The sequence below is a fragment of the Panthera tigris genome, chromosome E2 (assembly GCF_018350195.1).
Source record: "Panthera tigris isolate Pti1 chromosome E2, P.tigris_Pti1_mat1.1, whole genome shotgun sequence".
In the NCBI taxonomy this organism is placed as follows: Eukaryota; Metazoa; Chordata; class Mammalia; order Carnivora; family Felidae; genus Panthera; species Panthera tigris.
The window spans coordinates 2,665,895-2,691,368 of NC_056674.1; the positions used below are offsets into that span (position 1 = coordinate 2,665,895).

At 39.4% G+C, this 25,474-nt stretch overlaps 1 pseudogene; it reads right to left on the reverse strand.

Moving 5' to 3' along the window:
* Positions 1-3,936: 3,936 nt before the first annotated feature.
* Positions 3,937-9,584, reverse strand: LOC102956840 (annotated as a pseudogene).
* Positions 9,585-25,474: the final 15,890 nt, after the last annotated feature.

The following is a 25,474-nucleotide window of genomic DNA, read 5'->3' on the forward strand; positions in this document are numbered from 1 at the left end:
GACACAGCAAGGCGTGCTAACTCACCCCTCCAGGCCTTCCTGGTTGGTCCTAATGCATAGCACCTGAAACTGGCAGGAAAAAGGGTCTGGAGCCATTTGATTGGCCAGTGAATCACTCCCTTCCCATTGGCTCAAGAGGGCTTTCGATGACCAGGCCAGAAAATAGGTAAAACGAAATTCTTCAAAAAAATTTTTTCCCACCTTGGGTGCTGGTCTAGTTCTTTGCCGCTGGCGTCCTACAGAATGGTTCTGATTTAGGATTCATGAGGAAGCTCCTCCAGTCTCTCCAAACTGGGTAACCTAGGGAATGAGGATTACTCTCTTTGCAATGCAAATGACTATGAAATTTAACAATCACTTCCTTCCTCCATTCTAAGGTCCTTGAGGAACGTCAGTGCGTCCTGATCACTTTTCTGTCACCACTATGTCTAACACCTAAAAGAAACCCAATGACCAGTGGCTAATGTAGTTTTGAGGATGTGGAACAGGTGTTAAGGTTTTCAGGTGTGAGGTCAGTATTTCATCATTGAGCATGATTTTCACTCTGCCCTGGGATTCCTTGTATTCATCACAACCATCTCTGAAGTTCACTGGAAACTTCAATATGCCAAAGCCTATCCTTTTTCTAATTGTAATTTGGGTTTCTCCTTTTAAGAACCCTATAAATTAAGTACTATTATTGAGGGTGTGTGAAATACATTATGCATATAAAGAAGTGTAGACAGTATAATGGAAAACTTGAGGAATAACCATAAACAGAACACAAATATCTGTGGTCTAGAACCTCGATTAAGAAATAGACATTATGGGAGCCCTGGGTGGCTGAGTCGGTTAAGCACCCAATTTCGGCTCAGTTCATGATCTCGCAGGTTCATGAGTTCGAGCCCTGCTTCAGGCTCTGTGCCGACAGCTCAGAGCTTGGAGCCTGCTTTGGATTCTGTATCTCCCTCTCTCTGCCCCTCCCCCACTCACTGTCTGTCTCTCTTGGTCCCTCAAAAATGAATAAATGTTAAAAAAAATTGTTTTAAATTAAAAAAAAAAAAAAAGAAAGACATAGGGGCACCTGGGTGGCTCAGTCAGTTGAGTGTCCGACTTTGGCTCAGGTCATGATCTCACGGTTCATGATTTGGAGCCCCACATTGGGCTCTCTACTGTCAGTGCAGAGCCCGCTTCGGATCTTGTGTCTTCCTCTCTCTGCCCCCTCCCCTGCTTGCGCGCTCTCTCTCTCTCTCTCTCAAAAATAAACATTAAAAAAAGAAATAGACATTATAAGGACCTTTGCAGGTTCTGTCTACCCAGCCAACTGCATGCCCTTTCCACCCTCAATAGTTGCCAAATGAAGTAATTTTGGTATCAATTACTCCCCTCAACCTTCTTTTTATTTTTCCCTCTGGTAGATGCTCCCCTAAGAGATATGTTTAGTTTTCCCTGATTTTGAATTAGGGAGCATTTGTCCTTCTATGACTTGTTTCTTTCACTTACCATTACGTTCTTGAAATTTACCAACATTAAATTCGTTTTAGCTGTGGTTTATTTATTTTTTTACTGCCTTAAAGTATCTATGTGTATGAATATGTCACAGCTTATCCATTCTGTCGGTGATAGTTTTTGTTTCTCAATTGTTGCTGAGATGAATAACGCTGTGCTGAACATCCTTGAACGTATCCCTGGTCCACATGTGTCAGAATGTAGAATTATTGAAGAGTGAAATTGCCAGGTTAATGTAAGATGCCCAGACCACTCCTGCCTATGCCTATTTCCAAGTGTTTTAACCAAGTTACATTACCATCCGACATAGATGAATGTCCCCATGGCTGCACATCTCTGCTCACTCCTGATGATGTCAAACTTTAAAAATACTTGCTAAATATTGGGTGTTTCGTTGTTGCTTCCCTTTGCCTTTGCATGATTACTAATAAAGGTCAGAAGTTTTCTCATGTCCAGGGGACATTTCTTGCCTTTTGTGTTGTGTGTGTGTGTGTGTGTGTGTGTGTGTGTGTGTGCGTGTGTGTGCGTGCGTGAGAGAGAGAGAGAGAGAGAGAGAGAGAGAGAGAAATGCCTTTTTGTCACTTTGTTTCTACTTTCTTTGGTTATTTCCTGCTTTTGTTTGCACGCAAAAGTGCCTATGTTTTCTGATAATGGTGCTTGGCCAGTAACGTAGGATAATCTCCCAGTTTGTGGTTTGTACTTTTCTTTCTTTCTCATAGGATGATTTGCTGAACAGTTTTTACTTTTAATGAAATCAAACTTATCCAGGTTTATTTTACAAGCCTTGTTTAAGAATAAATCATTCCATTTCCCCAAAATAAACATCCCCTAACCCAAATCAAATGGGTATCTTATATTGTCTTTGAAGATGATAGTTTCGCTTTTCACACAGAAGTATTCATCCACACGAATCCCATTCATCTAGGATAGGGAGACGGGATCTTTTTTTTTTTCCAATTAACATCAAAAAAAAATACTAGCTCCATTTATTTTATTTTATTTTATTTTTTAAATTTTTTTGCCTTTAATTTTTTTAATTTTAATTTTAATTTTTTAAAATTTACATCCAAATTGGTTACCATATACTGAAACAATGATTTCAGGAGTAGATTCCTTAATGCCCCTTACCCATTTAGCCCATCCCCCCCACAACCCCTCCAGCAGCCCTCAATTTGTTCTCCATATTTATGAGTCTCTTCTGTTCCCCCCCCCCATTTTTATATTATTTTTGTTTCCCTTCCCTTATGTTCATCTGTTTTGTCTCGTAAAGTACCCATATGAGTGAAGTCATATGATATTTGTGTTTCTCTGACTAATTTCGCTTAGCATAATACCCTCCAGTTCCATCCATGTAGTTGCAAATGGCAAGATTTCATTCTTTTTGATTGCTGCGTGATACTCCATTGTATATATAAACCACATCTTCTTTATCCATTCATCCATTGATGGACATTTGGGCTCTTTCCATACTTTGGCTATTGTTGATAGTGCTGCTATAAATATGGGGGTGCATGTGTCCCTTCAAAACAGCACACCTGTATCCTGTGGATAAATGCCTAGTAGTGCAATTGCTGGGTCTAGGGTAGTTCTATTTTTAATTTTTTGAGGAACTTCCATACTATTTTCCAGAGTGGCTGCACCAGCTTGCACTGCCACCAACAATGCGAAAGATATCCTCTCTCTCCACATCCTTGCCAACATCTGTTGTTGCGTGAGGTGTTAATGTGAGCCATTCTGACAGGTGTAAGGTGGTACCTCATTGTGGTTTTGATTTGTGTTTCCCTGATGATGAGTGATGTTGAGCATTTTTTCATGTGTCAGTTGGCCATCTGGATGTCCATTTAATGAATAGTTTGCCTTTCCCGCTGCACAGCAATCTGTTAAGAAGCAACTTTTTATATTGATTGCCTTTGCTTCTGGGATCTTTTGTTCTATTGATTCATTTGTCCATCCGTGTCCCAATAAGTCTTAATTACTATAAGCTTTTTTTCCTTTTTTTGTTTTGTTTTGTTTGTGGAAGTTCATCATCTTTAGACTCAAGGAATAGACTCAAGTGATGGGTACAGACTACACCAGGCCCAGAGTTTTGTGGCTCCAGGTGGGGGGTGGCGGGGGTGGGGATATGGGCAGACCCAGCTACAGAAAACACACAGGAAACTTGTGAGAGGGGAGGGGGAAGTTAGCAGATTTGGTCTTGAACTTAGTGGGAGTGGGGGCAGAAATGTGATTATCTTTGGGGCTTGGGAATGAGGAACAGAAGGAAGAAAGCTGTTTTAGGGGGGCCAGAGCAGGCCTAGAGGGACAGCTCCCTACCCCAGGAGCTCATAGTTGAGAAGGAAGGGAAATGAGGCCCCTCCCCTCAGTGCTGAGGACAAGGCCCTTGGCTCAGTCTTCTTCTGCCCCACCCTCAACCATGGAAGAGATGTGGTCCTTGTCCTCTGGCTCCTTTTAAGAGTCCAGAGGCTGTTCTCTGTTGAGCCTCTGGAAGAAGCTTTTGCTAACCTGATAAGTGCTGATCATTATGGCACAGGAGGGGGTGGCCTTGATGACCGCTGGAACAGAGCCTGCAAAGAGTCCCGTGGTGCCTGGTTCAGCCAGGATCTTCCACAGCAGACGTCACTCACAGCCGCGACTGCTCCCAGTGTGAGGTGGCATGGAGTCAGGATGGCCACCACTATCCCTTAGAGGCTGCCAGCCACAAAACTGATGATTCCCACAGATGTCTGGTGTTTTGGCCAGAGCCCACTCATCCATCTGCTCACCAGCTGTAGTTGAACCAGGACAGGGTTGAGAAGGGCACATCCTAAAGGGTAGCAGGACCCTGGCCTCAGTGAGTGCCAGCCAACCTGAGCCATGGCAGCTGGGCACAGGCACCAAGCTCCCGGTGTGACACGGGCTGAGCCTACAGCTTGGTCTGCACCAGCTACAAGTGGGCTAGTGTGCCAGCCACCATGGGTGCAAAGAAGTCAGGAGTCAGGGCTTGACCACAAAGGAAGGCCTTCAGTTGGTCACAGGCAGTGAAGGAGATGGCAGTGGCTAACATGGGTGGCTGGGAGGCCAGTCCACAGGGTCCTCTTCTGTCCTACAGTCTTCACAGAGGTATCCACGATGCCAGTGAGGCAAGCACAGTCCTGAAACAAGGTGGCATGGAGTGCACCATTTGGGTACAAGTACAGGGGCTCCAGAACACCACTGCAGATAGGAGGCACCTCCCTGTGGACCAGAGAGAGGAGAGCAATTTGGCATAGCAGAGGCTCCAGAGTCTGGAGGGAGGCCTCAGCTAACTGGCCAGAGGGACACAGCCTGCAAGTGTGCCTTCCCCACATCCAGGGGTGTCATGCAGAGGGAGGTGGCCACAGTCCCAGTGCCTGAGGCAGCATTTGATGGAGGGAGCTGATGCCACCTTGTAGCTTCAGTTCTGGCTGGAGGCCAGTTCACGGTCTGTGCATCAATTACTAGAGCTTTTAAGTGAAATCTTTGTAAGGTCCACCCAATTCAATCAACATCCCCTCTCCCACACTCTGTTGTGCTCTGGGAGTAGCATGGTTTACACTAACTCCCTCTGTCTCCATACACTTCAGAATGGCTGCACAAAAATTTCTGTTGGGATTAGCAATTTACTGAATATAGAGGTGGATATGGAGAGTATTGACATCCTTATAATGATGATCATTCACATACAAGAACTTAGTGTAATTCTTCATTTGTCACAATTTTTATGTGTCTATCAATAAAACTTCATACTTTATCCATTAAGGCTTATAATATTGTATTAGGTTTATTTCTTGTGATTTTATATTTTTCTTGTCATTGAGTAGGACATCCTTTCTTAATTTTCAATTATAATTCGAGTACAGTGAGTGCTTCCACAATTCTGTACCTTCCTCAGTGATCATCATGAGAAGTGTGCTCTTAATCCCCTTCCCCTATGTCACCCACTCCCCCCACCGACCTCTCACCTGGCAAACACCAGTTTGCGCTCCGTATTTAAGAGTCTGTTTTTGGGTTTGTCTTCTTTCTTCTTTGTTCATTCATCTCTTAAATTTCGCATGAGTGAAATCATATGGTATTTGTCTTTAACTGACTTGTTTCACTTAGCATTATACCCCCTAATCCATCCATGTTGCTGCAGATAGGAAGATCTCATCCTTTCTATGGCCAAGTAACATTCCTGTGTGCATGTGCATGTGCGTGTGTGTGTGTGTGTGTGTGTACTACATCTTCTTTATCCATTCATCAATGGATGCTTGGATTGCTTCCATATCTTGGCAATAATAATAATAATAATAATACTGCAATAAACATAGGGGTGCACATAATCTTTTCCAATTGGCGTTTTTCTTTTCTTTGGGTAAATATCAAATGGTATTATCATATGGTAATTCTACTTCTAATTTTTTGAGGAATCTCCATGCTGTTTTCCACAGTGTCTGCACCAGCTTGCATTCCCACCAATAGTGCACAAAGATTTCTTTTTCTCCACATCCTCACCAACACTTGTAATTCCTTACCTTTTGAGTCTAGCCCTCCTGACAGGTGTGAGGTGATATCTCATTGTGGTTTTGAGTTGCATTTCCCTGATGATGAGTGATGTTGAACATATTTTCATGTGTTTATTGGCCATCTGTATATCTTCTTCGGGAAAATGTCTATTCATGTCTTCTGTCCATTTTAATCTAGATTCTTTGGGGGTATTTTTGGTGTTGAGTTGTATAAGTTCTTTATATATTTTGGATATTAACCCCTTATTAGGTATATCATTTGCAAGCATCTTCTTCCAGTCAGTAGGTTGTCTTTTTGCTTTGTTGATGGTGTCCTGCGATGTGCAAAAACTTTTAATTTTGATGTCGTCCCAATGGTTTAATTTTGTTTTTATTTTCCTTGCCTGAGGAGACATATATAGAAAAATATTTCTATGGCTGATGTGAGAAAGAGTACTGTCTATATTTTCTCCTAGGAGTTTTATGGTTTTACATCTCACAGGTCTTGAATCCATTTTGAATTTACTTTTGTGTATGGTGTGAGAAAGTGGTCCAGTTTTGTTCTTTTGAATCTAGCTGTCTAGTTTTCCCAACGCCATTTGTTGAAGAGATTCTTTTCACATTATATATTTTTGCCTCCCTTGTGGAAGATTAATTGATGATATAATCATGAGTTTATTTCTGGGCTCTTTACTCTGTTCTATTGATCAGAATTGATGTGTCTATTTTTGTGCCAGCACCATACTCTTTTGATTTTTATAATTTTGTAGTATATCCTGAAATCTGGGATTGTGACACTTCCTGTTTTGTTTTCTTTCTCAAGATTGCTTTGGTTATTGGGGGTCTTTTGTGTTTCTATCCAAATGTTAGTATTATTTGTTCTAGTTCTGTGAAAAATGCTGTTGGTATTTTGATAAGGATTACATTGAATCTGTAGACTGCTTTGGGTCGTATGGACATTTTCACAATATTTTTCTTCCAATCCATGAACATGGAATGTTTTTCCATTTGTGTCCTCGTTAATTTCTTTCATAAGTGACTGACAGTTTTCAGAGTACAGGTCTTTCACCTCCTTGGTTAAGTTTATTCCTGGGTATTTTATTCTTTTTGATGCAATTGTTAATGGGATTGTTTTCTTGATTTCTCTTTCTGCTACTTCATTAACAGTGTATGCAAATGCAACAGATTTCTGCATATTGATTTTGTATCCTGCAACTTTACTGAATTCATTTACCAGTTCTACTAGTTTTTTTTTTCATTGAGTCTTTAGGGTTTTCTACATAGAGTAATATGTCATCTGCAAATAGTGAAAGTTTTACTTCTTCCTTGGATGCCTTTTATTGCGTACGATACCTTTTTTTTTCCAGGTTACTTCCAATGTGTCATTTTAAATATTATATACATTTCAAAAACACTTGACGTTCATAAGCCCTAGAAGAATATCAAAGGGACATGTTTATAACATCCAATCTCAGTTGCAAAGACCAACAATAATAGTACCAACATATGAATATTATAGAGTTTACAAATGGTCAAAAAAAAGAAGAATACCTTTTAATGGTAGGCTGCTAACTAAAGTAGTTGGAGGATTATTAACTCAAGATAACAGTTTTCTATCTGATGAAAAAGCCATACTAGTTGTTAGAAGATAGTTCTTCAGATAGACAAATACAATCTTGGATCCTATCAAGATAGCTAAGAGGTGAAATGGAATTCAATAAAGCCAAGTTTTTTTTTGTTCAGTGATATCCAATTTTTTTAAAAATGTAAATGCAAGTTAGTAAACATACAATTAGTATTGGTTTCAGGCGTAGAACCTAGTCATTCGTCACTTACATATGATACCCAGCACTCATTCCAACAAGTGTCCTCTTTAATGCCAATCACCTGTTTAACCCATCCCCCCCCACACCTCCCCTCCAGCAACCCTCAGTCCATTCTCTGTATTTAAGAGTCTTTTATGGTTTGCCTCCCTCTGTCTTTTTATCTTCTTTTTCCTACCCTTCCCCTATGTTCATCTGTTGTGTTTCTTAAATTTCACATATACGTGAAATCATATGATATTTATCTTTCTCTGACTGACTTATGATATCCTTTTAAATTTCAAATTCTAACTAGATTTATTTATAGAAATGCACATGAATTTTTATATTCATAAAAGTGCCATTTAAAAGCTTAGTAACAATTTTTTTCCAGCCTTATCGAGATATAATTGACATAGGACAATGTGTAAGTTGAAGGGCTTAGGATGTTGATCTGATACACTAATATATTGCAGAATGATTGCCACCATAGGATCAACTCACACTGCCACCACATCTCATAATTACCTTTTGTGGGTGTTTGTGTGGTGAGAACACTTAAGAGCTACTCTCTTAACAACTTTCAAGTATACAATATTAATTCAAACAGTTTTTCCATAGATTTGTGGGGAGGGAGTTTGTACAGATATACCAAATTATTTCATATAATCTCAAATTTGCCTCCTCTTTCCAAGTCCCTTTTCTTGTCCCACTGAATCAACTGCTGTTTCAGTACTACATTGAAATAAGATTGGGGACAGAGGGTATGTTTGTCTCATATCATAAAAGGTATTCTGTCATCATTTTTCCATTATGAGGTTTTGGCTAATTTTTTTTTTTATGTTCTTTTGGAATGGGTTAAGGAAATTCCTTTCTTTCCTAATTTACAAAGATACATCTAAGAGCACAAATAGACATGGAATCTTCTAGATTTAACTTTTTTTTTCATCTGTTAAGGTGATCATATTTGTTTCCTTCTGTAATCTGTGAAATATGAAGAATTACATTTACTAGTCATACCCAGAGCACACCCTCTGCTGATGAAAGCAGGTCGCCTGCAGGTGGGAGCAAATCCTCAGTCAGCGTGAGAGATGTCAGGTGATTCCAGCTGTGCAGCAAATCTGGCGACCTCAGGGTTTGGGATCTAGGCAGGGCCTCTATGAATCCCATCACCTGTTAAATTTACCCATGATTGTACTGCTCCACAGTCTCTTATACTGGAAAGGCCCCTTGCCAGACCTTGATGCAGAATGCATGGAATATTCACCTTATGTGGATCATGGAACAGACAGTTATCTGAAGTTAAGATTATAAGCGGAGAAGTTCTTTTTCTTTGGCACTGCCCCAGTCAATTGTTTTGGGGGTTCTTTGCCAGATTCCCCAAGAGCGCCAACATCACAAGCTGGGTCTGTACTGTCTTGTTATCAGCAGACCTGAGAAGAAAGGTCTACGTGGAGAAAAACAGTTGAGGCACAAAAGCCCAGGTGAAGCAGTGTTTCCCTTCCATTGTGAACCTGGTTATCCAGAACCTACCTCAGTCAATAAAAAGGGGAGGAGTTAACCCGCCCACCCATCTCTGGGTGGGTGTAGACCTTCTCTTCCCACTTCCCTGGCTTGCTTGCTTTAGGAACTGGCCCAGGAGATTGGTGTCAGGGTTGGTGAGTTACCATTCTTGCCAATTTGTTCATTTTGATTTTTAAAATCCTGTTATTTATGTTGTTACTGAAATTTTCCAATTCTCTCAGGTTTTTTTTCCACGCTGTTTTTTTTTTTAGCCGGAAACTCATGCTTGTGGCCTTACCATGGACACCATCCTTCTATTTAGTGACTGCAATGTTAGAGGATATTTTAAGGGTGAGCTATAGCTTCTCTACTCTGAGGGATCCTCAACTGTGTTCTAAGGCGCTGGCTCTCAATTTTGGCTGCGTGTGGAAGTTATTTGGGGGAATTGTAAGAAAAGATGGATTCCTGGGTCTAACTTTCAAAGCTTCTTGTTTAACAGGTCTGGATATTTCTGGGCATTGGGAGTGTTAAAAAAAAAAAAAAAGAAGAAGAAGAAGAGAAAAGAAAAGCAGACATAGAAAAATTAAAACCACCAAATTAGTAAAATATATTCAGAAAGAGCTTATTGTGCATTTAAGAATGGTTTTCGAACTGGGAGCTTTCAAATTCAAAACTCATGAAGCTCAGGTGAATGACGTTACAGCGTATAAAGCGAAAATGAGGAGTTAGTTAACCTTTACAATGGTTGGTTATTCTGGAGAGGATCTCCAGATGGCAGGGAATGGTTTCAAAGTGATTATCTTACACGTTTTTAGGTAGATGGCTTAAGTTTCTTAAAAAAAAAAAAGAAACTCTTGAATGTTTAAACTGATGTATGATTAACCTACAATGTTAAATTAGTTTCAGGTGTACGACATAGTGATTCAACAACTCTATAACTCTGTGCTCTCCATAAGTGCTCACCATCGACGTTAAGTTTCTTCTATGGTTATCAGAGGTGTTTACAAGAAACAACTTCAGTTTCACTTATGTTCATGAAATAAGGTAGATTTAGTTTTGCTGATGTGGTTTAAGTGGTTTCTTCTGCCCAGGGAATTTTCTTCTTAAAAACATTTTTATTTTAAAACTTTTTACTCAAATTCCAGTTGATTAACATACAGCGTGATAATAGTTTCAGGTGTACAATACAGTGATTTGACACTTGCCTCAGACACTCAGTGCTCATCATGGCAAGTGGTCTCCTTAGTCTCCATCAGCTATTTAACACATGCCCGTACCCTCTGGTACCCATCAGTTTGTTCTCTATAGTTAAGTATCTGTTACTTGGCTTGCCTCTTTCTCTTTTCCTTGGCTCCTTTGTTTTGTTAAATTCCACATATGAGTGAAATTGTATGGTATTTGACTTTCTCTGACTTATTTCACTTAGCATTATACTCTCGAGTTCCATTCATGTCCTTGCAAATGGAAAGACTTTTTTTTCTGGCTGAGTAATATTCTATTATATATATCCATCATCTATATACATCACATCTTCTTTATGCAGTAATTGGTTGATAGACACTTGGGCTCTTTCCATAATTTGGCTATTGCTGATAATGCTTCTATAAACATCAAGGTACATGTATCCCTTTGAATTAGTATTTCTGTATTCTTTGGGTAAGTACCTGGTAGTGCAATTGCTGGATCATTGGGTATTGTTTTTAATTTCTTGAGGAATCTCCAAACTGTTCTCCACAGTGGCTGCACCAGGTTGCGTTCCCACCAACCATGCAAGAGGGTTCCCCTTTCTCTGCATCCTTGCCAACACCTGTCTTTTCTTGTGTTGTAGAATTTGCCCCAGGGAATTTTCAAGTTTGGTCTCCATTTTCTATTTAACATTAACAGGTTTTTTTTGTTTTGTTTTGTTTGTTTTTTATGAACTCCTCAAGTGATTCTTCTGGGCAACAATTCTTGAGAAGGTCTGGTCTAAGGTGCTCAGAGTATGTAACTGTCGGGTCCTCAGTTATTCAGCCACATGATTCAGTCAGGATACTTCAATCCTTCTGCATTCATTTTCCTTGTTGAAACCTTGTGTGGGCATTGGACCCCATCTCAACTGTTAAAAAGAATCTAAACCCCAAGGAGGAAGTTCAATGACAGAGGATGGTGTAAAATAGAAGTCAAAGGAGGGAAATACATTGGGATTCAGGGGGAAGAGTGGATTTCATGGGATTTAACTTTCTTCACTGCATAATAAACTTCTTTTCATCGAAAAGCTCTTAGAACCAAGATTTAAAACCAGAGTTATCCATGCTATACAAACATAACCAATGTTAAGCAAATTTACTTCCTTCTAGTGATGTTTGTCTTAAAGAATTCTGTATTACATAAGATTGACACCTAGTGGTTCTACTTGATAGGCTCCTAGAAGAGGAACTGAGTCCAAGATAGTTAAATTGAGGAAAAGCTTTTAATACTGTCTGCTTTCCTAAAGGGATATCACTGTTTGACACCAACAATCTATATGCCCATCTGACCACACTGCAATGCTTCTTTTCAGATTACTTGAATAAACATCTTTTTCTGAACCATAAGGTACACTGCTCTGAATAGTTTAGCTATATCTTGCATATAACTATTTTTAATTTCTTATCTCTATTTCCAACTTCTATATATAATTGGCAGTGTTTTCCCACTGATTAACAGAGCTCCTGAAGTAAGGCTAATTTGGCTTACTTTGGTTGTTGGGTATTCTCTATTAGCTTATTGCTTCTATGTATACATTTTCCCCCTCAGAATACATGCCTGTGGGTTTTTTTTAAACTTTTATGCCTGTTTTTTTAAATGCCAATCTTATTTTTTCTTTAATGTGCACATCTTTATTATATTTGCCATCCACGAGCCTGGTGCTCACTCTGTCTTGGAACATTCTATGACAATACTGAATGAGGGACTCTTTACACTCAAAATCATAGGAAAACCTCAACAATAATTAAAATCTACAAAATAGAAGAACAATAACGTTCGTTGTTTTCTATTAAATTAATGTTGGGGCGCCTGGGTGGCTCAGTCAATTGGGTGTCCGACTTCAGCTCAGGTAATGATCTCACAGTCCGTGAGTTCGAGCCCCGCGTTGGGCTCTGTGCTGACAGCTCAGAGCCTGGAGCCATCTTCAGATTCTGTGTCTCCTTCTCTCTCTGCCCCTCCCCTGCTCATGCTCTGTCTCAAAAATAAATGAAAACATTTTAAATTTTTTAAAAATAATAAAATGTTTAAAACATACTCATTGCTGGAGATGGTCTACTAAAACTGGTACACATGTGCATCTCTTTTTTTATACATTAAATGTAACTTATTGTCAAATTGGTTTCCATACAACACCCAGTGCTCATCCCAACATATGGAACTGGAGGGTATTATGCTAAGTGAAATAAGTCAGGCATAGAAAGACGGGTACCTGTTTCTTACCTTTGTCAGCTCATTTATTTTGAGAGTGAGTGTGTGTATGTGGGCAGGCAAGTGGCAGAGAGAGAATCTTTTTTTTTTCACCTTTTAATTTATTTTTGAGAGACTGAACACAAGTGAAGGAAGGGCATAAAGAGAGGAAGACACAGAAGCCAAAGCAGGCTCCAGGCTGTCAGCACAGAGGCTGACGCAGGGCTCTAACTCATGAGCTGTGAGATCATGACCTGAGCTGAAGTTGGATGCTTAACTGACTGAGCCACTAAGGCGCCCCAAGGGAAAGAGAGCATCTTAAGCACCCTCCACACTCAGCACGGAACCAGTCACAGGACTTGATCCCATGAACCATGAGATCATCATATGAACCAAAATCAAGAGTCTGATGTTGAACTGAATCACCAAGGTGCCTCCCAATCCTATTTCTTAAAAATGCAGCTAACTAATTTGTTTACTTGGAGTTGGTGGTGGTGGTGGCTCCTATTTTCTCCTGAATGTTAGACAGCCTTATCAGCATCATTTATTTAACGCATGCACCTTCATTTCAATATGAATTCATGATGGCATTGCAGATGGACACATGTCTACACCATGTACACAAAAACATTGGTGTTTTTATGGGCTATTAAGGACGATAGTCATAAAAGAAACACCATGTTACAGAAACTGATGTCTGCCTTCCCCCAGAAAGTGTTAGGACTGATACTCCACATTTATCTCAACTCAAAAGTTTACCAAGTCTGTTGTTAAGATCATTGTTCCAGAAAGAGTTCAGACCTATGATTAACAGATTATAAAACTGCAGCTCATATCAGACCACAGGAATCTTCTATGTCAACTTTGAATGAATAGATGGTTCTGTGTAGTTTTTTAATGTTTATTTTTGAGAGAGCTTAAGCAGGGGAGGGGCAGAGAGAGAGAGAGAGAGAGAGAGAGAGAGAGAGAGAGAAAGGAAGAGAGAATCCCAAGCAGGTTCCCCGCTGTCAGTGCAGAGCCTGATGTGGGGCTCAATGTCACTAACTCTAAGATCATAACCTGAGGTGAAATCAAGAGTTGGATGCTTAATAAAGTGAGCCACCCAGGTGCCCCGATGGTGCTGTGTAGTGTGAGTCCCTGATCCCATATTTATGTTCTAGATCCTATATTCCTTGCTCCTAAGATCCTAAGTCTGACCCTCCCTGAGACACAAGATGGTAGAGTTGGGTCCTACTGACTTTGACCTACTGTGGTATCAAGATAAACTCAATAAAAAGGAATCTCTAGGGGCGCCTGGGTGGCTCAGTCGGTTAAGCGTCCGACTTCGGCTCAGGTCACGATCTCAAGGTCTGTGAGTTCGAGCCCCTCATCGGGCTCTGTGCTGACAGCTCAGAGCCTGGAGCCTGCTTCGGATTCTGTGTGTGTCTCTCTCTGCTCCTCCCCCGTTCATGCTCTCTCTCTGTCTCAAAAATAAACATTAAAAAAAAAAAGGAATCTGGAGACACTGAGTGGAGATTGGACTGCCACAGACCCCAAGGCTTGATCTATGGTAAGTCAAACAATATGTGGTTAACATGTTGACCACCTCTTATGAGGCACAGCACATCTGAAATAACAGAATCTTTCAAAAGCTCCATCACAAAGATCTGTGTGAGAAGACCGACATTAGATGAAACTGTGAGTAGTGGGTAAGGATGGGGGAAGTTTTTAGGAAGCCTGATTTTTCTAAGTGACTTCTCTATCCCCAAAGATCCAGTTTTCATATCTGGAAGCTATAAGACCGATGATGGATTGGATGTGGGTCTGGTTTTCTGACTTTGATTCTTCAATCCTCCTCCATTGTCCTCCATCCTACTAAGTCTTATGAAAGTAGCCACCCAAGGGGATTATGCCCACCCAAATAAAGTGCTTAAACTAGACTAGATTATAAGCATGAAGCTTTATTATAAGATCTGGCCAAAGCAATCTGTAGACCAATGTAGATATTATGGGAAATTAACATACTAGGTATTCTGCTAGGCATATGTTCATTGACCCAGCTGATAACACACATCTCTGAAATGGATGTAATTATTGATACCGATTGAAAGAAACAGAATATAAAGGTACACCTGGGGGTGCCTGTGTGACTGAGTTTGTTAAACATCCAACTTCAGGTCATGATCTCACAGCTCATGAGTTAGAACCCCGCCTCAAGCTCTGTGCTGATAGCTCAGAGCCTGGATCCTGCTTTGGATTCTGTCTCCCCCCTCTCTCTGCCCCTCCTTCTCTCACACTCTGTCTCTATCTCAAAAGTAAACATTAAAAAGAAAAGAAAGAAACAACCTGAGAGGATAAGAGAAATTACCAAGACCATGAATCTTGTCCCAAGTCCCTTAGGTAGGGTGAAGACTACACACCACGATCTTTTCCATAGCTTTTCCTCCCCTTGTATATTCTTCATTTGTCTGGAGAGATTCCCATATTTACAGGGACCAGTGAACCAGGTAATACAGATGTGCAAAGTAGTTGCCAATTCGAGATAAAATGTGTGTTCAGGTAGCTAGGATTCCTCAGTTCTTGTTACCTTCCAGATTTAACAAGTAGTCTCATGAAAGAGATTTCAGATCATCTTCGGTCTTAGCCCGAAATAAATTATTGGCCATCCTCTACTAGACTGATTTTTTAAAAATTAAAGTACGGTTGATACACAAGATTACTTTCAGGTGTTCAACATAGTGATTTGGTAATTCTATATGTTACACAATGCTCACCATGGTAAGTGTAGTTACCATCTGTCACCATACAAAATTATTACAGTATTATTGACTATATTCTTGTAATTTTCATCCCCATAATTTATTTATTTTTATAACTGGACATTCATACCTTGTAATTCCCTTCACCCATCTCCCCACTCCACCTCCCCTCTGGCAGCCAACAGTTTGTTCTCTGTATTTAGGAGTCTCCTTTTTTTTTTTTTTTTTTTTTTTAATTCAAGTTAGCTAACATACAGCATAGTCTTAGCTTCAGGACTAGAACCCAGTGATTCATCTATTACATATGACACTCAGTGCTCATCTTGAAAAGTGCCCTCCTTAATGCCCAACATCGATTTCACCCATCCCCCCACCCACCTCCCTTCAAGCAACCTTCAGTTTGTTCTCTGTATTTAAGAGTCTCTTATGGTTTGCCTCACTCTGTTTTTATCTTCTTTTTCCCTCCCTTCCCCTATGTTCATCTATTTTGTTTCTTAAATTCCACATATGCGTGAAATCCTATGATACTTGTCTTTCCCTGACTTATTTCGCTTAGCATAAAACATTCTAGTTCCATCCACATTATTGCAAATGGCAAGCTTTCATTCTTTTTGGTCGCCAATACTCCATTGTGTGTGTGTGTGTGTGTGTGTGTGTGTGTGTGTGTACACACACACAAACACTATGTCTTCTTGATCCATTCAACAGTCCATGGACATTTGGGCTCTTTCCTTAATTTGGCTATTGTTGATAGTGCTGCTATAAACATTGGGGTGCCTGTGTCCCTTCGAATCCTTTAAGTAAATACCTAGTAGTGCAAATGCTGGGTCGTAGGGTAGTTCTACTTTTAATTTTTTGAGGAACCTCCATACTGTTTTGCAGAATGACTGCACCAGTTTGCATTCCCATCAGCAGTGCAAAAGGGTTTGCCCTTCTCCATATCCTTGCCAACATCTGTTGCCTGGGTTGTTCATTTTAGCCATTCTGACAGGTGTGCGGTGGTATCTCATTGTGGTTTTGATTAGTATTTCCCTGATGAGTGAAGTTGAGCATCTTTTCACGTGTCTGTTAGCCATATGGATGTCTTCTTTGGAAAAATGTCTATTCATGTCTTGTGCCTATTTTTTCACTGGACTATTTTGTTTGGGGGGTGTTGAGTTTGATAAGTTGGTAGATTTCAGATACTAACCCTTTATCTGATATGTCATTAGCAAATATCTTCTCCCATTCTGTTGGTTGCCTTCAGTTTTGTTGATTATTTCATCCGCTGTGCAAAAGAATTTTTATTTGAGAGCAAGAAAGCACACAAGTGGGGGAAAGAGGCAGAGAGAGACAGAATATTTGGGGGGGGTGTCCGTGTATGTATTATTTATTTTTCTTTATTTAGATTTTATTTAGTTAACATACAGTGCAATCTTGGTTTCAGGAGTAGAACTCAGTGATTCATCACCTACAAACAACACCCACTGCTTATCCCAACATGTGCCCACCTTAGTACCCATCACCCATCTAGCCCATCTTCCACCCACCTTCCTCCATCAACCCTCAGTTTGTACTCTATCCTTTAGAGTCTCTTGTAGTACGTTTCCCTCTCTCCTCCCCCCCATCCCACTTCCCATATGTTCATCTGTTTTGTTTCTTAAATTCTACATATTAGTGAAATTATATGGTGTTTGTCTTTCTTTGATTAACTTACTTCACTTAGCATAGTACATTCTAGCTCCATCCACATTGTTGCAAATGGAGATATTTTATTCTTTTTGATGACAGAGTAATATTTCATTGTGTATGTGTATGCCACATCTTCTTTATCCTTCATCAATTGATGGACATTTTTCAAAGTTTGGCTATTGTTGATAATGCTGCTATAAACATTAGTGTGCATGGACCCCTTCAAATCTGTATTTTTGTATCCTTTGGGTAAATACCTACCTAATAGTGTAATTGCTGGATAATAAGGTAGTCCTATTTTCAGTTTTAAAGGAACCTCCATACTGTTCTCCAGAGGGGCCACACCAGATTTCATTTCCGCCAACAGCGCAAGAGGATTCCCCTTTCTCTGCATCCTCGCCAACACCTTTTTTTCCCCCTTGCGTTGTTAATTTTAGCCATTCTGACAGATATGTGGTAGTATCTCCTTGTGGTTTTGATTTGTATTTTCCTGATGACAAGTGATGTTGAGCATCTTTTCATGTGTCTGTTGGCCATCTGGATGTCTTCTTTAGGAAAGTGTCTATCATGTATTCTGCCCAGTTCTTAACTGAGTTATTTATTTTTTGGCTGTTGGGTTTGGGAAGTTCTTTATAGATTTTGGATACTAACCCTTTATCCGATATGTTGCTTGCAAATATCTTCTCCCATTCAGGAGGCTGCCTTTTAGTCTTATTGATTGTTTCTTTTGCTGTGCAAAAGCTTTTTACCTTGATGAGGTCCCAATGGTTCATACTTGATTTTGTTTCTCTTGCTTTCAGCAACGTGTCTAATAAGAAGTGGCTGCGGCCAAGGTCAAAGAGGTTGCCCCCTGTGTTCTCCTCTAGAATTTTGATGGTTTCCTGTATCACATTTAGATCTTCCATTCATTTGAATTTATTTTTGTGCATTGTGTTAAAAAGTGTTCCAGGTTCACTCTTCTGTGTTTAGTTGTCCAGGTTCCCAACATCATTTGTTGAAGATACTGTCTTTTTTTTCCATTGGATATTCTTCCCTGCTTTCTTGAAGATGAGTTTACCATATAGTTGTGGGTCCATTTATGGGCTTTCTATTATGTTTCATTGATCTGTGTGTGTGTGTGTGTATGTGTGTGTGTGTGTGTGTACACCATACTGTCTTGATGACTACAGCTTTGCAATATAGCTTGAAATCTGGAATCATGATGCATCCAGTTTTGTTTTTCTTTTTCAGGATTGCTGTGGCTGTTTGGGTTCTTTTGTGGTTCCATGCGAATTTTAGGACTGTTTCTTCCAGCTTTGTGAAAAATGCTGGTAGTATTTTGATAGAGATTGCATTTAATGTGTAGATTGCTTTGGGTAGTATCGACATTTTAACAATGTTTGTTCTTCCAATCTATGAGCATGGAATGTTTTTCCATTTCTTCGTGTCTTCTTCAATTTCTTTCATGAGTCTTCTATAGTTTTCAGAATACAGATATTTTACCTATTAGGTTTATTCCTTAGGTATCTTATTGTTTTTGGTGCACATGCAAATAGGATCAAGTCCTTGATTTCTTTTTCTGCTGCTTCATCATTGGAATATTGAAATGTCACAGGTTTCTGCTGATTTTTTATATCCTGTGACTTTACTGAATTCATGTATTCTAGAAATTTTTTGGTCGAGTCTCTGGGGTTTTGTACTAGAGTATCATGTCATCTGCAAATAGTGAAAGTTTGATTTCTTTGTTGCTGATTTGGATGCCTTTTATTTCTTATCTGATTGCTGAGCCTAAGACTTCCAGTACTATGTTAAATAGTAATGGTGATAGTGGGCATCTTTGTCTTGTTTCTGATCATAGGGGAAAGGCTCTCAGTTTTTCCCCATTGAGAATAGTAGTCATGGGTCTTTTGTATGTGGCCTTTACAATGTTAAGGTACATTCCATCTACCTCTAGTTTGTTGAGGGTTTTTATCAAGAATGAATGCTGTGTTTTGTCACATACTTTTCCTGCATATATTGACAGGATCCTATGGTTATTGTCCTTTCTTTTATTAATGTACTGTACAATACTGATTGATTTGCAAATACTGAACCAGCCCTGCAGCCCAGGAATAAATCCCACATGGTGAATAATTCTTTTAAAATACTGTTGAATTCTATTTGCCAGTGTTTTACTGAGAATTTTTGCATCCATGTTCATCAGGGATATTGACCTGTAATTCTCCTTTTTAGTGGGGTCTTTGGTTTTGGAATAAAGGTCATGGCTTGTAGAATGAGTTTGGAAGCTTTTGTTCCATTTCTATTTGGAGGGAACAGTTTGAGAAGTACAGATATTAACTCTTCTTTAAATGTCTGGTAGCATTTCCATTGGAAGCCATCTGGCCCAGGACTCTTGGTTTTTTGAGAGATTTTTGAATACTTATTGAATTTATTTGCTGTTACGGGTCTGATAAAATTTTCTATTTCTTCCTGTTTTAGTTTTGGTAGTTTGTGAGTTTCTAGGAAGTTCATTTCTTTGGGATTTCCCAGTTTGCTGGCATATAATTTTTCATAGTATTATTTGTGTTTCTGGGGTGTTGGTTGTGATCTCTCCTTTTTCATTCATGATTTTATCTATTTGGGTCCTCTCTCTTTTTTATAAGTCTGGCTTAGGGGGTTATCAATGTTGTTAATTCTTTCAAAGAACAAGCTCTTAATTTCATCGATCTGTTCTACTGGTTTTTTGTTTCTATATCATTTATTTCTGCTCTAATCTTTTATTTTCCTTCTGCTGGCTTTGGGATTTATTTGCTGTTCCTCTTCTAGCTCTTCTAGGTGTAAGGTTAGCTTACATATTTGGGAGCTTTCTTGCTTCTTGAGATAAGCCTGAATTGCAATATGCTTTCCTCTTAGGACTGCCTTTGCTGCATCCCAAAGGGTTGGGGCTGTCAGGTTTTTGTGTTCATTTGCTTCCATGTATTTTTTAAATTTCTTCTTTAATTTCCTGGTTAACACCTTCATTCTTTAGTAGGATGTTCTTTAACCTCCATGTATTTGAGGGCTTTTCAAATTTTTTTCTTGTGGTAGATTTCAGGTTTCATAGTGTTGTGACCTAACAATACGCATAGTATGATCTCCATCTTTTTGTACGTGTTTAGGGTTGATTTGTCACCTATTGCAGACTATGAGTCTTGAGTTCCCTCTCCTCCAGCAAGATAGTGGTTTCAGAATTGAATATGAGAAAGGCTAATATCTGTGAGGAGACCAGAGCCCCAAACAGGGGTTTCCTCTCCGCATCTACTGAGCTCTCAAGATCTTACACACGTAGTGAATGTGAAGATAATAATCATTAACTTGCATGTGTAAGAAGCAAAGGGTTTGGGGGGCAAGTGGTGTTTGTGATCAAAGCATATTGGCGCCAGATGGAAAGTAATTTCCTCCAAGTGATATAACAAGTTACTCATGGCCCCATTATAATATCTTACTAGTTAACCCTGGGTGTTTTCGCTCTGTGGTGGGAGTTTTCTGCCCTAAGCTTTCTTAGCCCTTTTATGTAAGTGTAAGGAATTCTTGAACCTATTTCCCCACAGTGACCCAATATACGACCTATTCTGGAGAATGTTCCATGTGCACTTGAGAAGAATGTGTATTCTGCTTTAGAATGAAATGGTCTGAATATATCTGTAAAATCTATCTGGTCCCATGTGTCATTCAAAGTCATAGTTTCCTTGTTGATTGTTTAGATGCTCTGCCCATTGCTTTAAGTGGGGTGTTGAAGTCCTCTACTATTATTATATTATTAATGAGTTTCTTTGTCATTAACCTCTATATTTGGCTTTCAAGTTGGGGGCATAAATATTTATAATTGTTAGCTCTTCTTCATGGATAGACCCCTTACTTATGATATAATGCCCTTCTTCATTTCTTGTTACAGTCTTTGTTTTAAAACCTAGTTTGTCGATATAAGTATGCCTTTCCCAACTTTCTTTTGACATCCATTACCATGATAGGTGGTTCTCAGTCCCCTCACTTTCAATCTGCAGGTGTCTTCAGGTTTAAAATGAGTCTCTTTTTGGGAGCATGTAGATGGATGTTGTTTTTTATCCATTCTGATACCCTCTGTCTCTTGACTGGAGCATTTAGTCCGTATACATTCAAAGTGATTGTTTTTGTTACAAAAAGAAAAATACAAACAAAAAACCAACAACAACAGTAACGAAGGGAGCTAGGCTTGGTATAGCAACTTCATTCTCCACTTGGTGGCACTGTTTAGTTCACTGGGGCCAATCAAGCTGGTGGGTGCAGAAAGAAAATGGCTTTCACCTATTCGCTTCTCTCCACAGGGGGAAATATGCACCATCCCTCCTCAGCAAGCCCTCACAAACAAGCAGTGAGCGTGACTGTGTCCCTGGTTTCTGTTAGATCCCCACCTCCAACCTGTCTGCGTCTGAGCTGTCTGCCTGCCAAACAGAATAGTGCTCTATGCTTTAACTCGGGCAGAGCTGTGTTTCAAACCCTACACTTGAGAGACCCCCCTCATTGTAGACACACACTGATTTTCTGGAGGAGGGTATCCCTGCCTTGTGGCTGGTGACAGCTTGTTGAAGAAGACAGCCAGGCGACCACACAGCAGACCAGAGTTTATGGTAAATTGCAACACATGGGGTACTTTGTCCTGGGAGAGGACATATTACCTCCACCAAATATACTTCAAGCAGGGGTATCAATTCTCCCTATGTGACTCAGGTTATCCACTTCTGGGCTCAGCTCTGCTCTCCCACCAGGTCAAAACTGGAAAAATGACAGATCTCCGAATCTTTAGAGTCCATCCTCCGCTGTTTATAGAAAAGTGGCAGTATTATAACCCTCTCCTTTTTCCCTGTCAAAGGTTTTGGGGAATAGTTTTCTTGTGCAGTTCCCTGCCTGTGTTTTTGCTCTTTTTTTCCCCTCACTTTTTCTCTCTCTTCTCTCCCCTTTGTCTGTCTCTGTCTCTCTCTCTTCCCCCTCCCTTCTATCCCTTTCTCCCTCCCTCCACCCACTGGTCAGGGCACCAACAGCTCTTTTCTCCCAAAAACTCTACCCAGTTCCTACCTTCCATGGGTTGTTTTTCTGGTTTGCAGACATGGAGCCTTGTTCTCCAAGACTTGAATTGATCTCTTGGGTGTTCAGAATGATTTGATATTTATCTAGCTGTTCTGAGGGAGGAGGCAAGCTTAGCGTTGCCCTACTCCTCCACCATCTTACCACCAACCACAAGAAAGAGAGAATCTTAATCAGGCTCCATGCTCTACTCAGAGCCCAATGCCAGACTTGATCCCACAACCCTAGGATCATGACCTGAGCCAAAATCAAGAGTTGAACACTCAACTTACCAAGCCATCCAGCTATCCCAAAGCTTTTTATTTACACATATACAATGGAATATTACTTAGCCAAGAAAAGAATAAAATCTTGCCATTTGCAATGATGTTGATAGAGCTAGAAAGTATTGTATGAACTAAAATAAGTCAGAGAAAGACAGATACTATATGATATCATTCATGTGGAATTTAAGAAACAAAACAAATGAACACAAGGTGGTGAAAGAGGCAAACCAAGAAACAGACTCTTAACTATAGAAAACAAAATGAGGGGTTGATGGAGGGAGGTGGGTGGGAGATGGGCTAAATGGTAATGGGCACTACCCATTGTTGGGATGAGCCCTGGGTTACATGTAAGTAATGAATCCCTAAATCCTACACCTGAAACTAACTGTATGTTAACTAACTGGAATTTAAATAAAAGCTTGGAGAAAGAAAATGAAACTCTTATTACAATTCTCAAAAAAAAAAAAACAAAAACAAAAATACTGGCTTAATGACATTCAAGTAGGTATAATTTCATATCTACAGATTTTTGGTTTCCTGTTGGATTTTTTAGACAGATTTTAGAAATAATATATCATAAAATCTATCCATTTAAAGTGTACATTCAGTGGTTTTTAGTATACTCAGAGTTGCTCAACCAACATCACCATCTAATTTGATAATGTTTTCATCACCTAGAAAGTTGTTGGCATGCTGCTGCTCATAGATCACATGCATATTTAATAATCCAGATATTTCTTTATTTTTGTAGGTTGTTTTTTTTTTTTTTATGTGGAAAAGGAATTTTAAGCCTAGGAGCTCTGCAGCAAGTAACACTAGCATAAAGAAAATACCAAGTTTATGGTCACATATCTGACCATAATAAAGACAAAGTCTGATATCTGGGAAATAATTCCCAATGGGTTATTGGTGATAGTTTGAGTGGCTTTTACAAAGACAACAGAAAATTTCTTTAGCTTATGTTTTTTTTTTTACATGCAATTAATCAATGCAAACTACTATGCCAATGAAAACCATCCATTTCACTAATATCAAGGAAAGCCAAATTAATATACCAACATGGTACCATTTTAAGAAATCTAATTAGTAAACATAAAAAATAATCTATGTCTGGAATCCAGTGAACAGAGATGGAAGCAGATATTTGATATCTCACACAAATTCAATATACCACAAAACATGCATGACCAAATCTGTATTAACAATTTTAGGTGTAATAAAAATATTACATTAAAAATAAACCTTTGTGTTGTCCTATATACTAACCAATTTGTATGTAAATTTAAAAAAATTAAAAATTAAAAAAATAAAAATAAAAAATGAAAAAAATGTTATGTGTAGTCAGGACAGACTAAGGTTAAAATAAATGCATTTTAAAAGTAAAAAAATAAAAAATAAAAATATACCTTAGGGCACCTGGGTGGCTCAGTCAGTTGGGTGTCCAACTTCAGCTCAGGTCATGATCTCATGGTTCACAAGTTTGAGCTCTACGTGGGGCTCTGTGCTGACAGCTCAGAGCCTGGAGCCTACTTTGGATTCTGTGTCTCCCTCTCTCTCTGCCCCTCTCCCACTCACACTCTCTCTTTTTCTCAAAACTAAATAAAAGTTAAAAAAAAATTTAAGATACACCTTACTTTTTAGAGAAATTCAGAAATATTAAAAAATGAAAAAATGTGATGCCTGTTACTTGTTTCAAAATACAGCTGGGGCAGAGGTATGTGAGGTATGAAAAAATCCATGAATTCATAATTTTTAAGGCTTGGTGATGGGCACTTGGTACTCATTACAGTATTGCCTGATTTTGTATATTTGAAATATTCTATCATGTTCACAATTATTTAAAACTCTTTCCCATGGCCAACAGGCATGTGAAAAGATGCTCAACGTCGCTCCTCATCAGGGAAATACAAATCAAAACCACACTCAGATATCACCTCACACCAGTCAGAGTGGCCAAAACGAACAAATCAGGAGACTATAGATGCTGGAGAGGATGTGGAGAAACGGGAACCCTCTTGCACTGTTGGTGGGAATGCAAACTGGTGCAGCCGCTCTGGAAAGCAGTGTGGAGGTTCCTCAAAACATTAAAAATAGACCTACCCTATGACCCAGCAATAGCACTGCTAGGAATTTATCCAAGGGATACAGGAGTACTGATGCATAGGGCCACTTGTACCCCAATGTTTATAGCAGCACTCTCAACAATAGCCAAATTAAGGAAAGAGCCTAAATGTCCATCAACTGATGAATGGATAAAGAAATTGTGGTTTATATACACAATGGAATACTACGTGGCAATGAGAAAGAATGAAATATGGCCTTTTGTAGCAACGTGGATGGAACTGGAGAGTGTGATGCTAAGTGAAATAAGCCATACAGAGAAAGACAGATACCATATGGTTTCACTCTTATGTGGATCCTGAGAAACTTAACAGAAACCCATGGGGGAGGGGAAGGGGAAAAAAAAAGAGGTTAGAGTGGAAGAGAGCCAAAGCATAAGAGACTGTTAAAAACTGAGAACAAACTGAGGGTTGATGGGGGTTGGGAGGGAAGGGAGGATGGGAGATGGGTATTGAGGAGGGCACCTTTTGGGATGAGCACTGGGTGTTGTATGGAAACCAATTTGACGATAAACTTGGTATATTGAAAAAAAAATTTTAAAAACAAAAAACAAAAAAACTGAGAACAAACGGAGAGTTGATGGGGGGTGGGAGGGAGGGGAGGGTGGGTGATGGGTATTGAGGAGGGCACCTTTTGGGATGAGCACTGGGTGTTGTATGGAAGCCAATTTGACAATAAACTTCATATATTGAAAAACTAAAAAAATAAAAAACTCTTTCCCAGATAATCCATCATTAGGAAAATTTCCTAATGAAATAAGCAAATGGAAGAGCTTGATGACAAATATGGAATGCAACAGAAGTGAATATTATGTGTTAACAGAAACATTAACAATGGGGTAAATGTCTATGAAGTCTAGTGGGGCCATTTAGTCTAGTATTCAGAACAACTGAAGTGTTAATAGTTTCATAGATGTTATAAAACTGCATTGT